The sequence below is a fragment of the Aegilops tauschii genome, chromosome 1, assembly GCF_002575655.3.
Source record: "Aegilops tauschii subsp. strangulata cultivar AL8/78 chromosome 1, Aet v6.0, whole genome shotgun sequence".
In the NCBI taxonomy this organism is placed as follows: domain Eukaryota; kingdom Viridiplantae; phylum Streptophyta; class Magnoliopsida; order Poales; family Poaceae; genus Aegilops; species Aegilops tauschii.
In genome coordinates, this window is record NC_053035.3 from 359,212,741 (window position 1) to 359,228,651 (window position 15,911).

The window sequence follows — 15,911 nt, forward strand, 5'->3', positions numbered from 1 at the left end:
TTAAAGTCTACAGTAATGAATTTCACTGTTTTATCCTTGAGGAAGTTCTTAAAATCCTGGCACTCAACGTCGGCATGGCATATGTGGTAGACCAAGCAAATGTTATGTACGCAAACCTGGATCACGCCGGGCTTCTTCCTCTCTTCGTCCTTTAGATCCTTTTCTCGTCCCAGGACTGTGGTGTACTCAACATCTAGCCCAGCGACCCACTCATCATCTGAGTTTTCGAACATGCGTCTGAAGCGAGAAAGGCATCCTTTCACCGTCGCGGAAGAACGGGTGTAGATGACGTCGAACTCATCGCCGGTGATGGTTCTAACCTTGTACTCACCGCCGATCGTGGAGATTTGGGACACCATGGATTTGGGAGGAGGGTTAGGGTTAGTGGAACTGCCATAATGTGAATGGACGGGACGACTAGGAGCGAACCGCCGTAGTATTGAAGGACGTGCAGGGACGAGTAGGAGCGAACTGCCAGCGTGCGAAGGGCAGGGTAGTGGCTTTCCATTCTCCCATGATACGGGCTTCCGAGAGCCCTTGGATCTGAGATCGAACGGTTGCATGGCGTGAATCTAGACCTATGGGTGAATATCCTATCCTGGAGGGTTATTCTGCAAATTTTCAGCAGCTTAGCATGTGACCGTTTGATCTCAGATCCAAGGGCTGCCAGCAGCCCGTATCATGGTCGCACCTACCACGACCGTCGCGTCGCTCGCGCGGTCGCGCCCTTAGAGATTTAACACGGCGCGTTAGGCTATCTGATGTTTGCATGTCATACATAGTCATCACTTAGTCACTCATACTACAACAAGGTTGGCTATAAGGTTGGCTATAAGTGTATTTTTTTACTCCTCTCTATCTCTTTCTTCGTACTCCCTCCGTCCCATAATATAAGAACGTTTTTGACACTAGTGTAGTGCCAAAAACGTTCTTATATTATGGGACACAGGGAGTACTAGTATTTATTGCATTTGCCAAGGAGTGACCTCTTCCAATGAAATGGTGTTGGTAAGTTTTGAATTAGCTATAGACTCAAAATTGTCTTTTCACCTAGGTACACGCGCTTAGCACCGTTTCTTCCTTGGGTCACCAAACTAGTCTCTCTCTTCTTGATTAACTTGCCACATCAGACTTTATGCCTATGTGGCAAGCTTAAGCACTTGTAGGAGCAAGTAAAAGTAAGTACAATAGTGCGCTTTACATGGCATTTTTGCATATGTGGAGGAAAGAGAGGCAAGGAAAAAGTGGAGAAGTGGACTCTCATGCAAGAGCCAGCCTCTACTACATGGCGGAGCATTGGGAGAGGCACCTGTATGGAGGTGGTCAGGAATCGGGAGACTCACGCCAGTCGTAGCGCCGCAGTTAAAATGATAATGGCAAGTCAAATCACGGGGCCCCACCTGTCCAGCAGTAACTCGCTGTCAAATCACACAGCCCTACGTTTGCAGCAGCCTACTCCCTCGTCTTCTCACGTCTTTGTCGAACCGACTAGGCGGAACTGCCCCGCCTACCGCGCGGAAAAGCCCCGCCCTCGACTTTTAAATACAACTACATCCGCTTAAGAATCCAATGATATACTTTTTGTGACATAGTAACTCATATTTAGTTAGTCAAATGGATGACCTAGAACTACGTGCAGGCCCTATAAACCGAGACGCCTAAAAATAAAAAAACCGAGACAGAGAGGGTAGTTCAGCACGTATCTTTTTAGATCAATATAGTCAGGATTCACCAAGGAGCAAAACCAATTGGTAGGCTGCTCCTGTCGTGTTGGCGTAGCAACTCAAGCAGGGTCAGTCCGCACACGAAATGGCGACACACTGAACAGGACCCCTTTGGCCGACATGTGGCTCATCCACCGTCTTGTTCCACATGCGATGCACCAAATTACAGTTCGGAGCAGCGGTTGGAATTGGAGGCACCCCGTTCGTAGCGCCGCAGTAGTGGAAAATGAGCGATGAGGGGTGAAATCACAAAGCCCCACCTTTCCCGCATTAAGCTGGACGGACGAAGCAACCATCATTTCACTCTAGGGCGCAAGAGCATAAAGAAAAGAGAAAACAATGATGCGTGCGGCAGCTACCTAGGGCACCCTAGGGTAGGGGTCTCCACTACAGATCCTTTTTTTGAAAGCGCCTCCACTACAAATCGGCTTCTCCCTCGTCCTCTTGAAGAAAACCGATGATGAGTGCGGCGGTAGGGTTTGTAGGAGTACTATGGCGTGCGGGTTCACGCCGTAGTAAACGGGTTCGAGTCGACACCTTAAATATGTGTGGGCCGCTTGGTTTTACGGGAATGAGGCAGCATTTTGGGTTCGGGGACCAGTGGAGATATAGTACGTACAAAAAATTGTTGACGTAGGTTCGACCGAAAGGCAATGATGCATGGGCCCTGCATTTTGATATAACTGGGGCCGCGTGAAATTTGCTACTCTACTCAAAACTAGTAAGGTACACATGTATTGAACGCATGAGATTTCAAAACCAAATTATGAATAAGTACACACTATAGCATGTAAAGCTTTGAGTCATATATGCATGATGTAGATGTTCGTTTAGTTCTTATAGTTCATCTCATTCAAAATCAATTAGTTTTATAAAAATGTTAAGATTCATGGAGTCGTGCATTGTAAATCATAAAGTAAAAAACAAATAATGGCAATTCATTTAGAAAAAAATAATCAATTATGATACAGAAGATTCTAGAACATGTTTTGAGGTTTGTGCATTATGCTTAAGTTCAACCATGGAGTCTTCTAAATTGTACATGTGGCAGATCTGGTGGAATGTTGATGATATCCAACGGCCAGTAGTGCTCGGATTTGCCTATCTCTGCACTGTCCGGTTAGCTTCATCCAGCGACCATCTTTCAAAGTTATTGGCACACTATATAGTTCTTATGCCATAGTTGCATCACTACAAAAAAAAGACACATCCGTGACATTTTGGGCCGAACGAATTTTTTTCTGTCATACATATGACACTTCTATGATGATAATTGTGACAAAACCCGGTATCATCATAGATGTGGTGGGCTCCTACTTCTATGACAAAAAATCATGACAGAAAATGGGCTTTTCGTCCTGGGCGGGCCGGAGACGCAGCTGCATGACATTCTTTGGGCCGTCCATGACGGAAAAAACCATGGTAGAAGCGAGGGCGGGGAAAATTTCGGGGAGTTCCCGGTTACGGTGGGAGGTCGGGGGCCGAGCGACGCGCGTTTCTCTCGTACACGTACGCGCGTGTGTGCGAGGCGTTGGCTCTAACTGAACCCGAGCGAGGCGTTGGGCTCTAACTGAACTCGAGTGATTGCACTGCAGGCTACGCGTTACTGAACCTGAGCGATCGATCGATGGCTGTTAACTGAACCCGATCGAGCGATTCCTTCGCTACTACTGCTAACTGAAGCCGATCGATTGGATGAACAGTGAGCGTTGCGGGGGGGGGGGTTGGATGAACAGTGAGTGGTGGCGTTGCCTCTGGATGAACAGGACCCCGTGGTGTGGAGGGCTGGATGAACAGTAGACGGTGGAGGGGTGCCCGTGGAGGGGTGGTTGAACAGGACCCCATGGTGTGGAGGGCTGGATGAACAGTAGACGGTGGAGGGGTGCCCGTGGAGGGGTGGTTGAACAGTAGCCGGTGGAGTAGCGCGCGGTGGAGGCTGGATGAACAGGAGCCCGTGGAGGCTGGAGGAGGTCGACGGTAGCCCGTGGAGGCTGGAGGAGGTCGACGGTGGAGATGAACAGTATCCCGTGGAGTCCCGTTTTGCGGTACGCCACACCCCTCCCGATGAACAGGACCCCCGTTTCGACCGTAGGAGGTCCGTTTCGTCCGTTTTGCGGTACGCCACACCCCTCCCGATCAACAGGACCTCCGTTTCGACCGTAGGAGGTCCGTTTCGTCCGTTATGTGGTACGCCACATCCCTCCCGATCAACAGGACCCCCGTTTCGACCGTAGGAGGTCCGTTTCGTCCGTTTTGCGGTACGCCAGACCCCTCCCGATGAAAAGGATCCCGTTTCGAACGTGGCCCGTCGAACACAAGGCCGTTTCCTCCGTTCTGCGGTACGCCAAACCTCGTTTCCATCGCCTGTTCCGTCCAAGCCCTCCCGATGAACACGACCACGCATTCCGTTCCAACCCAGCCGGTTGGCTCCCACGCGTTCCGTTGCCTCCCGATGAACGCGACGCATTCCGTTGCCTCCCCATGAACACGACGCATTCCGTTGCCTCCCCATGAACACGACGACGACGTTGTTTCTCCGTTCCGACCCAACCATGTCAACGAGCCCTCGCCGTACGTATGCGCGAGTAGGCGTTCGAGACCCCGCCCGTATGTACACATACGTGGCCGTATTTTCTTTCTTGCACCCTGGCCGCTGTACGTACGTGTACATGCTACGTGCGCGCCTCTACTACGACACATGCGCTCCTCTACATCCACCAGTATATATGTACGTACACATTCGCGACCAGAATGACAACGCTACGTACGCTTCGACCAGGTGGGTCCCGACTGTCAGGCACTTCCTTGCGTGCGAAGATGTAGCTGGTGGGTCCTAGCAGTCAGGGGGCCGAATCGTTTTGTTTTTTTTGCCCGGACGCACTTCCTTGTGTGCGAAGGTGTAGCTGGTGGGTCCCAGCAGTCAGGGGGGAAACTTTTTTTCGCGAAATACGGTGGCCTGTCCGGTGGGTCCCCGCTGTCAGGTGGAGGAATAATTATTTTGCGCGTAATAAGGAGGCACTTCCTTGCTGCGGCCGTGGACCCAGCTGTCAGCGTCTCCACGCATAGTACTCTTCTGATGGAAGTCGGTCGTTGACCACATTGACCACGCCGTGCCGAGAGCACCACGGCGGTGGACGACGGCGAGGCCTAGGAAGGGGACGACACAGAGGCAGGGAAGACTCGGCAGTTGTTTCCCACGCGGAGGGGAGTACGACTGTACGAGGGTTTACTGGTTCGTCTGCCATCGCCGGAGAATAACAGGAGGTGTGGGTGAGTAGAGGGATGGCTAGGCCAGCGATGGGAGTACGATGGGGCGTTGAGCCCTGCGCGGCAGCACAGCCGGCCGCGGTGAGGAGGGAGCAGGCAGTCCCGCCGGCGCTTGTTTGAGCTGCTGGAGCAGGAAGAGCAGAAATTGAAGAAGCACGACGGCCGTTGGATGGACATCCAACAGTCAGTGCTTGTGCGTCAACCTTTTTTTAGGAAAGCCTCAAATCTGTGGAAAACAGCATACAACCCATCTGCCATTATTTATAATAATTTACAGCCCATTTGCTAATTTTTTCAGGTTTTTTTTGGAGCCCATATTCTTTTTGTTAGCATTACAGCCCATATTGTGGCCACGGTTAAAAAATTATACGAAATTTTGCATATTTCGGTGCGGTCCGGACTGTTTTTAAACCCGAAATTTTGACTCACATTCAAACTGATTTTAAAAATAAATGTATATCAATATAAAATCCAACAAATTCTCCACGCATAAAAATTAATGTAATTTAAAATCTTGAAATGAAAAAAAAGATATTTGAAACTAATTGCCAGTTTGATGTGTTTTAAAAATGTACAGCCCATTTCTCATTACTGATGGGCCATTTTCTCGGCCAGCCGAATGAAAGCTCTCCTCATCTTGAAAGATTTGTAGCCCAACAGGCGTGACAAAGCGACTTACTTGGCAAATCACAAAAAAACTAGGTTGTGGCCGTGGACCCAGCTGTCAGCCTCTCCACGTACAGTACTCTTCCAATGGAAGTCGTTCCTTGACCACGTTGACCACGCCGCGCGGAGAGCACCACGGCGGTGGACGACGGCGAGGCCTAGGAAGGGGACCACGCGGAGCCGGGGAAGACGCGGCAGTGGAAGCCCACGCGGAGAGGAGTACGAGGGTTCACTGGTTCAGCTGCGGTGTGAGGCTGCCGTCGCCGCAGGGCCTGGCCAGCGGTGGGAATAGTAGGGGGCGGTGAGGCCTCTACGGCAGCACAGCCGGCCACGGGAGGTAGGAGCATGCGGCACGACCGGCGCTGCTTTGGGCGGCTGGAGCAAGAAGACCAGAGGTTGAAGAAGCACTACGGCCGTTGGATGGACATCGTACGGTCACTGGAGCTAGAATCGTTCATATTGACTAAGTTGACAAAGCCCTTCGTCCCCGTCAACTTAGTAGGCCCACAAGTCAGCCTCCCACCAAGGTGGGTCCCAGCTAGCCGGGGGAGTATTCATTTTTTTGTGCGTAATAAGGAGGCACTTCCGGTGGGTCCGAGCTGACAGCGGGGGGAACGTTTTTTTCACGAAATACGGTGGCCCATCCGGTGGGTCCCAGCAGTCAGGGGGAAACGATTTTTTCCGCAAAATACTGGTGGCCCGTCCGGTGGGTCCCCGCTGTCAGGTGGAGGAACAATTATTTTCCGCGTAATAAGGAGGCACTTCCTTGCGGCTGCCGTGGATCCAGCTGCCAGCCTCTCCACGTACAGTACTCTTCCGATGGAAGTCGGTCGTTGACCACATTGACCACGCCACGCCGAGAGCGCCACGGCGGTGGACGACGGCGAGGCCTAGGAAGGGGACGACGCGGAGCTGGGCAAGACGCGACAGTGGATGCCCATGCAGAGAGGAGTACGAGCGTTCACTGGTTCGGCTGCGGTGTGAGGCTGCCGTCGCCGCAGAATAACAGGGGGTGTGGGTGAGTGGAGGGATGGCCTGGCCAGTGGTGGGAGTAGTATGGGGGCGGTGAGGCCTCCGCGGTAGCATAGCCGGCCACGGGAGGCAGGAGCAGGCGGCACGACCGGCGCTGCTTTGGGCGGCTGGAGCAAGAAGACCAGAGGTTGAAGAAGCACTATGGTCGTTGGATGGACATCATACGGTCACTGGAGTATTGACTAAGTTGACAAAGCCCTCCGTCCCCGTCAACTTAGTAGGCCCACAAGTGAGCCCAACAATATGGTGGGTCCCAGCTAGCAGGGGGGTATTCATTTTTTGGGCGTAATAAGGAGGCACTTCCTTGCGTGCGAAGATATAGCTGGTGGGTCCGACCTGTCAGCGGGGGGAATGTTTTTTTCGTGAAATACAGAGGCCCTTCCTATCGGTCCTAGCTGTCAGGTGGAGGAATCATTATTTTGCGCGTAATAAGGAGGAATTTCCTTGCGTGCGGCCGTGGACCCAGCTGTCAGCCTCTCCACGTACAGTCCACTTCCGATGGATGTCGTTCATTGACCACGTTGACCAGGCCGCGCCGAGAGCACCAGGGCGGTGGACGATGGCGAGGCCTAGGAAGGGAACGACACGGACCCAGAGAATACTCGGCACTTGTTTCCCACGCGGAGGAGTACGAGGGTTTACTGGTTCGTCTGCCGTCGCCGGAGAATAACAGCATGTGTGGGTGAGTAGAGGGATGGCTAGGCCAGCGATGGGAGTACGGTGGGGCCGTGAGGCCTGCGCGGCAGCATAGCCGGCCGTGGGAGGAAGGAGCAGGCAGTCCCGCCGGCGCTTGTTTGAATGGCTGGAGCATGAAGAGCAGAGATTGAAGAAGCACGACAGCCGTTGGATGGACATCCAACAGTCACTGCTCTCGTGTGTTGACTAAGTTGACAGGGCGTTGCGTGTGCGTCAACCTTTTTTTTATGAAAGCATACGCGTCAACCTGTAGTAGGCGCACAAGTCAGCCTCAAATCTGTGGAAAACAGCATACAACCGATCTGCCATTATTTCTAATAATGTACAGCCCATTTGCTAATTCTTAAGAATTTTTTTGGAGCCCATCTTCTTTTTGTTAGCATCACACCCCATATTGTGGCCACGGTTAAAAAGTATACGAAATTTTGCATATTTCGGTGCGGTCAACTGTTTTTAATCCAGAAATATCGATTCACATTCAAACAATTTTGAAAAATAATTTATATAAATATAAAATCCAAATAATTGTCCACGCATAAAAATCAATGGAATGTAAGATCATGTAATGAAAAAAATTGAAACTAATTCCCGGTTTGATGTGTTTTAAAAATGTACATCCCATTTCTGGGCAAACCGAATGAAACTCTCCTCGTCTTGAAAGATTTGCAGCCCAGCAGGGCCGATAAAGCAAGTAGGCCTTGTTTGGGTATTTCTTAAAAAAAATAGAACTGGGCTAGCCATTTTCAGCAAGAAAAAACACAACTGGGCTCATGATGTGGTAAACATAAATAAAACCCTGGCTAGACGGGCCACAACCCCCGCACAGCCCCGTTGTTACCCTGATCCGTCGCTAAAACTAGTATAGATAACAACTGATTGTTCCTAAAAAAACTGCGCGACTTGCTGGGTCCCTAGTGTCAGCCGCTCGTAGTGTAATTCTCTCGTTTATTGACTACGTTGACAATGGCGTGAGCCCCAGATGTCCAACCATTAGGAGGAACCATGTTTTTGGGCTTGTACTATAGAGGCACTTGCTTGCGTACTGCCATGACGCTGGTGGGTCCCTACTGTCATCCTCTCCACGTACAGTCATCTCCTTGTTCCTCTCGGTTGTTGACGACGTTGACAACGCAAGAGGGCGGCACACCGCGCACGGCGAGCGAACCAAGGCCGCAAGGCGGAGGACGACGGCGAGGCCTTGGATGGAACGAACAGGAGCCGTTGAAGATGCGCCGGTCCAGTCGCAGGCGGAGGGGAGTACGAGGGTTGACTGGTTCGGGCGCGGGTGCGTGTTGGGGCTGACGTCGCTGGAGAATAACAGGACGTGTGGGGGAATAGAGGGAGGGACTGGCCAACGTTGGAGGGTACGTACGGTAGGGTGGCGGAGGCGCAGCCAGCCACGGGAGGCGGGAGCAGGCGGAGCCGACGGGGTGGTTTGGTTTGGGCGGCTGGAGGAAGAAGAAGACAAGAGATAGAAGATACATGACAGATGTTGGATGTCAATCCAACGGCTGGTAGGCAGAATCGTTTGTTGACTGGCTAGTAAGTCGACACCACCTTGGATAGGCTATTTCCTCGCGGGTCCCAAATGTCAGAATCCAAATCTGTCACGGTCATGCAGCCTTTCCTATGAAAATTTACAGCCCATTTGATGTGCTAGTTCGAAATAAGTTTGTGGGTGCTGGTGGGGGCTAATCACTTGGCTTATGTAATGCACAGTGAGCTCAAGCAGCCGGCGAGAGTGATGTTATCTCCCTTGGTTGGGATTTGTTACAATATTTCACTCTAAATTAAACGAATGGCAAGCCATTTGCCTTGTTTCAAAGAAAATATGACAGTCACAGCCGAGTTGAAAAGGGCAGGAACATCTAACTCCAGCTTACAAACTGTACAAAAGCACGAGGGTTAATTGTTCATCAGGTTTACAAAAAAAACCACATTGAAAAGGGCAACAACATCTAACTCCAGCACTATTTTCGGCAGTCACAGTCAAATGGATCGGTCAGGTCCATAGAATGAACATCCTGGGTCGTAAAATTTACTGGATTATTACCACAATATGTTGTAAATAGAAGCCCGGCACGTTCAGAAGCTCTTTTGCCCACCTGAAACTCCTTTTTTTGCTCTTCGACATACCCATCCGTCAAAACCATGCTGCTGATAAACTTAAGGCTGATGGACAATAGTAACCTCGCATTCAGCAGGAAGAATGTGACAAATCTTGTGTTTGCACGGTTGGCTACATATCGTTCTAGCGTTATTGTCTTCAATCAAATCTCGTGAGAAGTGAGAAAATCCCGATGCTTACGAATCCACCGATTGGTTATAACTTTCTTACCCCGTCCTGTTGCCTAAATAGACATGAAGATTGAAAACAGTTAAGGTCTAAAAGAAGAGTGTCGAAAGAGCAACAGCTGAACGGTTAATTCTAGTACACTATATGCGGGCTTCCAATGTGCGTGAAATTATCACCTTTATATACAACTTCTCCAGACATGGAAAGCATTGCAGCAAGCCAATAATCTTGTTCAGATCAAAACTATTCATTTGGATATATAAGATCTTGACAGAATCCAGCACCATGGATAGGCCATCCATGGAGAAACTCTTCATTGAGCATAGAACATAATATTAGTACAAAATGTGTACTCCAAGATGATATATAAATTATGCGCAGAAATTTAAAATGCAGCTTATGGTTACAGGTGTAGATGATAATATAAAGTACCTGAAGAACTGTGGAGCCAAACACCATATTGAAACGAGCACAGAGATCATGTATTACACCCAAGGTCTCCAGTTTAGGCGCAGAGAGGACGGTTATTTGCAACGGTGAATAACTAGAATCAAGGATCAACCTTTGAAGTGAAGGGGCATCTTGGATGATGAGCTGCCTTCCGTCAAAAGAAATTCCAATTCTTACAAGGTTAGGCGACTTTATTTGGAGACAACCGATTCTAACTATGAAAACAAGCACCAAGCACTCCAGCGCGGGGCAACTGGAGTGGATGATGCTGTGCAATGAGGCCTCCGATATACGAACCCACACAAGTGAAAGTTTCTTGAGAAATGGGAGTCGAAGGTTTAGTACTAGATTGTCTGGTAGGTAGCACAGCGCGAAGGTGGCGGTGTGGAGAGAGGACGAAAACCGCAAGATGGACATCGGTGCCGAGGGCACAAGTTCAAGGCGTTCGGTATGTGGTATGTGATTTCCAGGGGAATAGTAGAACTCAAGCAGCTGTAGTTCTGTGAATTCAGGGGATTTCAGCCAGGCGTCCACCGTGCAGGGCATGGTATGCTTGCTCAGGTAGCATGACGGGATGCAGAGGCTTTGACGGAGCCCTGGTGGGAGGAGATGATGGCTCTGGGGATTTCAAAATCATTGAAGAGAGATAGCTGACGACAGTCAAGATTAAGGGGCACGGCGCGCCATAGAGGGCGCCACCGAATTGAGAGGACTTGGGTGCGGCAGCAATCCTTGGTGGGGAGAAGCGAGATGATCTCCCCAGTGACGGCGTCTGGGAGATCGCTGATGCGGTCCACCCGAGATTCTACGGGTTCCCGGGATCCGGTGGGGGCGGGGTCGCTGCTTCTCCCCACGCTGCCGGGTGTGGGATCTACAACAGGCGTCGTCGCTGGCGGGAGCCTCATCTTCTTGGCGCTGGGGTCAGCCGACTCCATTTTCCTCGAGGGTGTCGCGTCGCGCTCACGGATTTGAGCAGAGTAACGAATGACGAGCCTAGTTGTAGTGCGAGCGAAGAAGAAGGGGAGCTGGGGGTTTTCTGTAGGAGTGAGGAAGAAGGGGAGCTGGGGTTTTCTGTAGGAGTGAGGTGAGGAATTTGGGGGTACGAGTGGAGCGAGCTGACGTGAGGTGGGTGGGAGCGAGGAGGAATAAGAGCACCCGGTGTGGATGGGCTTTTGAATTGATTTTACTATTTACTAGTGTGGATGGGCTGTTTTGTCTTGGGCCCAGAGAAATAATTACTACTAGTACAGTCGAGACACTCTACAGCTACCCAGAAAAACAATTAATACTAGTACAGTGGAGACACTCTACCGCTTCTAGCTCCTCCTAGGTCATTGAAACGTCTCCCTCTACTGAATGCCGTTATACTTTTGTTCACCGACATGCGGGCCATGCAGCGCGTGGGCCCAAATGCCATCCACCAAATTAGAAGGCAGTATGCAGGCGGAGAGTCACCCCGGTCGTAGCGCGGCAGTAACGAGCCGTCGTATCACAAAACCCCACCTCCCCGCAGTCTAAGTTTGACGGACGAAGAAACCATCATTTCACTCTTCGCTGAATCCCCTTCTCCCTCACCGTCTTCAAGAAAGGCAACACTCGCATCTGCCACTGTTCTTCTCTCCGAACGAAGGGAAGGTAAGCGGATCTGTGATGTTGGTATATTTTTGTTCAGAGAAAAAAAACTTTTGCAAAGCAGTAACCGATCCTCACTCTCTTTTCAGTGGTCTCCTAGTATTCATCAGTTTCATGATGGACCAAGGAGAACCAGGCAAAGATCTGCCGATATTGGAGCAGACACGGGAGGCCGATCCCCACGAGACAGAGAGCTCCAAGAAGATGGAGGCAACCACCGAGCTGACCCTAGATACGCTCACGGCCACTACTGAGATGGTCAACGCCCCATTTGAGGTTACTGCCCCCGTCGCACTGCAGGAGCAGTTTTCCCCCTTCGAGGATGTGCCCCCCCCCCCCCGCTGAGCTGCCCAAGGTGATTTCCTTCTTTGCCGATCTCGATTGTGGTTTTTCATCTAAGTATGTGGTGATTTTTTTAGAAAAGGAAGTATGTGGTGATTAATAATCCAAAATTTTATTAGCTTTGATGCCATGCTATACATAGTGGTTTAAATAACTTGTGCTTCTTATACTGAAAAGTAATTCAGAATTTGTTTCTGTTTCAATTAGAGCCCTGATGCAGACAAGGATTGTGTGGTTGTACATGTCACTCGCTATGAGGCGGACGACATGAATATACGCACTGGGAAAACAGAGTTCTTAGGCTGTTGGATCCTGGAAGCCATTTGCGGTTATACCAATGAAGAGTTGTATTCCAGCCTCACTATTGTCAGGCGTGTTGTCCAGGGTGCTGAAGCACAACAAGTTCAAAGCTACTCCTTCGTTTGTGAGGCATATTGTTCTTGTCAAGCTTACGCAGGAAGATGACGTGGCATGCCTCCACAAACAAGTTTATCAGTGGCAAGGCCACAAGGTTGTGTTCCTGAAGGTTCACAGGATTGAGCGGCTGCGGGATGTCCTCGATGATGTTCATGGTAAGGTCCGTCTTGTGTCCAGCCCAAATTGGATCGAGGCATGAAATAGTTGCCCCAGCTAGTGTTTAATAGTGGTTTGGATTGTGTCTAATTATCCGAACCTTGCCTGTTATCGGCCCCTCTGGGTCTAGTACTCTGTTTTGTGTGCCCGTGAATCATGTGAGAACCATTGTAATTGTTGCCGAAACAGATGCGTCCTCACTAGTTTTTTCATGAATATGGCATGGTAAGACATAAGTTGTCACGGTTTATCATACGAGCAGTGTGTGTTTTGATGAAATAGAGCACTCGTTCGAGAACCGTGCGCCGACGTATACATAAGTACTTGTAAACACTGTTGGTGCTACCCCAGTTGTAAGCAGTTGTGCAAAACACGACACATTGGCTCAGCTCGCTTCAACACTAGGCTATCGACCAGCTAACAATCAACAATCTGTTGTCTGACATATAATCAACTATGTATCTTGTTACAGTGGTTCATGCAGTTAATTGAGGCCACAATGTAATAAATTCGAAATGTTCACATGCTAGTCCAGCGCTCATGTGGAACACTCACATTAAACTCGTCTTCATAAAAAACTTGAAAAGCATAAGTTAAGAATTTTATACATCTCAATGATTCATAGAACATAACAAACATATACTAGTTCACAGCAAAAGACAAAGTTGTGAGAAGGTTTACAAATCAGGAAAAAACAAGCAAGGCTTCTCTGAGCAAAGGGCCTCCCGGCAGGCTTAAATTTCCTGGAGTTCACTCTGGTTTTTTCTTGTTGCCACCATTCAGGGTTAGGTTCTCTCATTCCAGAATAACCAACTATAATTGTGGTCTTAGCTGGAATGCTGAACTGAACCATGCAGTCTACTGACCAGCTGAAATGCTTGTGCATTCCACTAAATTTAAGCACCGTTATTTGCAGAAATAAGCAGACCACAATGCCTCTTGTCCGCGCACCTGTCCAAAAAACCGCCGTGCAGCCGTGCCAGCTAGTCCTCGGTCCATGGATGAACTGGTAGAAAGTGCATTCCAGACTAGGATGCAGTTGTTTTCGCTCGTCCCTGCACTGCAATCAGGAAGTAAAACGTACGAATCAGCTTCTTTTAGATTGCGTTGGTCATTCTACCTTAGTTACTAGTACCAATGTGGGGATACCTTGAAGACGGGAGGTTAGACGACGGCAACGAGGGATAGCCATCTCATTTTGCGTAGCTGTACTAAAACTGAGGTGTGTGCTTTTGATTGCGCGGATAGAAACGATACTGTGACAGACATCCCTATTTGCGCAAATACGAAATACGGTTATTTAAACAGTGACAGATATTACTACTTTCCCCCGTTTCCTCTTAGAACCAAGTCCTAGATTCACGCTACAGCTTTCCCACTTTCTTCCCTGTTTGAACCAACGCTTTGAGTCGACTGTATGAACTAGCTTTACTTCTAATAATAGTAGAAGTCTAGGTGGCTTTGGAACAGCGGACGGAAGTAGAAAAGGATCCACACAAAGGGAGCTCTACTGCCCCAGCTCCCTTCGTGTGGATCCTTTTCTACTTCCGTCCGCTGTTACAAAGCCACCTAGACTTCTACTATTATTAGAAGTAAAGCTAGTTCATACAGTCGACTCAAAGCGTTGGTTCAAACAGGGAAGAAAGTGGGAAAGCTGTAGCATGAATCTAGGACTTGGTTCTAAGAGGAAACGGGGGGAAGTAGTAATATCTGTCACTGTTTAAATAACCGTATTTCGTATTTGCGCAAACAGGGATGTCTGTCTCCATATCGTTTCGGGATGTCTGTCTCCGTATTGTTTCTATACGCGCAATCAAAAGCACACACCTCAGTTTTAGTACAACTGCGCAAAATGAGATGGCTATCCCTCGTTGCCGTCGTCTAACCTCCCGTCTTCAAGGTATCCCTACATTGGTAGTAACTAAGGTAGAATGACCAACGCAATCTAAAAGAAGCTGATTCGTAAGTTTTACTTCCTGATTGCAGTGTAGGGACAAGCGAAAACAACTGCATCCTAGTCCGGAATGCACTTTCTACCAGTTCATCCATGGACCGAGGACTAGCTGGCACGGCTGCACGGCGGTTTTTTGGACAGGTGCGCGGACAAGAGGCATTGTGGTCTGCTTATTTCTGCAAATAACGGTGCTTAAATTTAGTGGAATGCACAAGCATTTCAGCTGGACAGTACACTGCATGGTTCTGTTCAGCATTCTAGCTGAGACCACAATTATAATTGGTTATTCTGGAACGAGAGAACCTAACCCTGGATGGTGGCAACAAGAAAAAACTGGAGTGAACTCCAGGAAATTTAAGCCTGCCGGGAGGCCCTTTGCTCAGAGAAGCCTTGCTTGTTTTTTCCTGATTTGTAAACCTTCTCACAACTTTTTCTTTTGTTGTGAACTAGTATATGTTTGTTATGTTCTATGAATCATTGAGATGTATAAAATTGCTTAACTTATGCTTTTCAAGTTTTTTATGAAGACGAGTTTAATGTGAGTGTTCCACATGAGCGCTGGACTAGCGTGTGAACATTTGCAATTTATTACATTGTGGCCTCAATTAACTGCATGAACCATTGTAACAAGATACATAGTTGCTTATATGTCAGACAGCAGATTGTTGATTGTTAGCTGGTCTATAGCCTAGTGTTGAAGCGAGCTGAGCCAATGTGCCGTGTTTTGCACAACTGCTTACAAGTGGGGTAGCACCAACAGTGTTTACAAGTACTTATGTATACGTCGGCGCACGGTTCTCGAACAAGTGCTCTATTTCATCAAAACACACACTGCTCGTATGATAAACCGTGACAAGTTATGTCTTACCATGCCATATTCATGAAAAAACTAGTGAGGACGCATCTGTTTCGGCAACAATTACGATGGTTCTCACATGATTCACGGGCACACAAAAGTAGCAGCAGTTCCCGAGACGGATTCAAACAGAGTACTAGCCCAGAGGGGTCGATAACAAGCAAGGTTCGGATAATTAGACACAATCCAAACTACTATTAAACACTAGCTGGGTGTAACACCCCGCATGTAACTTGCCATATTTGTAACTCCGACTCTTGCCATTTCCGGCTATGTGATATGTTTTTCCCTCCGTTGTTGGGTTTTGTCTTTCGTTTTGTATTTTGTCATGTCATGCATTTTCATATCATGTCATCATGTGCATTGCATTCGCATACGTGTTCGTCTCATGCATCCGAGCATTTTCCCCGTTGTCCGTTTTCC